Genomic DNA, 1,846 nt, shown 5'->3' with positions numbered 1-1,846 from the left:
GTTTCAAGACCAGGGATTGAACCTGGGTCCCTTGTATTGGGACCCCAGAGTCTTAGCCACTGGACCACCAGGGAAGTCTCTGCTTTGAGTATTAGTGAGGTTAAGAATCTTTACATGTGCTTCATGACTATTTGTATTTCTCATTTCGTGAACCATCTAATTCTGTCTGCTCCCATTTTTCAGTTGGGAATTGCTTTCCTTTTATAGTTATTGAACTACAGGAGCGCTTTGTGTATTGAGCACATTGTCTCTATACCTTTGATATACATTATTTTTCTAAAATACGAATTTTGTCATGTCACATAACCTTCGAATGGCACCCTTATCACATGCAGCAGAAAGTCTTTAATTTGAGGATTTGAGTCAGTTGTAGTGAGGTAGCCAAACTCCAGCCCATCACTCCAGCTTCATTTCCTGCCATCTTTCAGAATGCTTTCTGAATCTTCATCCCATCTTAGAAGTGGTATCATGTAAACTAATCCCCTCTGTCTTCTCAGCCACCCCTTCCCACAGTCCTGTATGTCTGCAGTCATAACCATGCTTGGAACCATGGATTGTCCCATTATCCTATATGAGTACCTGGAGGGAAGAGTATGTAATAAGGTAGGTGCTCAATTCATGTTTATTCAATGAACAAAAGAATAAATGGTTGAATGTGCAAAACTTTCCTATAGTCTTCTTACACTGCGTGGTAAGCAAACACTTTTCTTAATGCTTGCAAATAGAAAAAAAATTCCTGATTTTGTTTTCAGAATAAAGGAAAAACAGAAAAAAAGTGTCTTTTCTCCCACTATATTTTCACCATGAAGTTTTGCATCAGGACTAGCATAGCTTGGCATGATCTCTGTGGTACATGTCAAGAGTTAGTCACAAATCAGGTGTGAACCAACTGAGAAGGTAAGATTCTCAGGGACCTCTGGCCCTAGCCTCCGTAAGCCTGTATTGTGCACACTATCTCAGGTGGCTGCTTCAGGAAGTGGGTATCACTTCAGCCAGGGACAGTTAGCCTCCCAGGCAATGTTCACATCATTAGTAATAAGATAGAATGTTGTTTGGACTTCCCTGGGGGTCCAGTGGCTAAGACTCCTGCTCCCAATGCAGAGGGCCTGGGTTCCATCCCTGATCAGGAGACTGGATCCCATATACCACAACTTAAAAAAAGATGTTGTTGTTGTATATTTTGAAAACCACAATGGCTTCTCTCTTGAGATTTCAGGGCCCATCGCAGGATGCCTAGGGCTTATAAACCTGAAAGCATAGCCACAAAATTGATTGAATATTGGGCTACCTGTTTTCAAGAGCTTCCTATAACCCACTAAATTATTATTTACTTTCCAAACACTGTGACTATGTCCTCATTTCATTTAATTATAGCTTCACATTTAAAAGCTCTGTATTGGTTCCATCCAAACCATGTGCTCTAATTCATTTAGCCCATCCCCTTTTGTTGTTCATTTTAGTGGTCTTCAAGCTTTTGCTACAATAAATAATACTCTGATATACTTTTTAACATCTTGGATGGTTTCCTTGGGATAAATTTTTAGATTTTTAGTTTTCTTTCTTATGATTATTTAAGTATCGGTCTTCTACTTTACAAACTCTAAGGTCCTACTCAGAGGAGTGTCTCATTAATCTTCTGAGGCCTTAGGAGGTGGCTCTCACAATATGTAAAGTTGGTAGAAACATTTTTTTATCATTTTGAGAGTCATTGTTTTCCACTAGACCCAGAGTCTCAAGAGAGGAAGCCAGACTATTAATACCGCTGGCCTTTGAACGATGTAGGGATTAGGGGCAACAATGCAGGGCACTCCAAAATCCTCCTATATGGAGAAGGAAATGGCAACCC

At 40.1% G+C, this 1,846-nt stretch overlaps 1 protein-coding gene across 1 annotated transcript in view; it reads left to right on the top strand.

Annotated features, from left to right (window-relative positions):
* Positions 1-63: 63 nt before the first annotated feature.
* GPKOW (G patch domain and KOW motifs) overlaps positions 64-1,846 on the top strand; it is a 10,895-nt gene continuing 9,112 nt past the window's right edge. Inside the window, exon 1 of the mRNA XM_010857098.1 lies at positions 64-603. The gene's annotated coding sequence lies outside the window, so the exon portion shown is untranslated. The remainder of the gene's footprint in view (positions 604-1,846) is intronic.

The sequence above is a fragment of the Bison bison genome, unplaced genomic scaffold (genome assembly GCF_000754665.1).
Source record: "Bison bison bison isolate TAMUID 2011002044 unplaced genomic scaffold, Bison_UMD1.0 scf7180017854619, whole genome shotgun sequence".
In the NCBI taxonomy this organism is placed as follows: Eukaryota; Metazoa; Chordata; class Mammalia; order Artiodactyla; family Bovidae; genus Bison; species Bison bison.
This window is presented reverse-complemented; position numbering and strand designations above follow the sequence as displayed.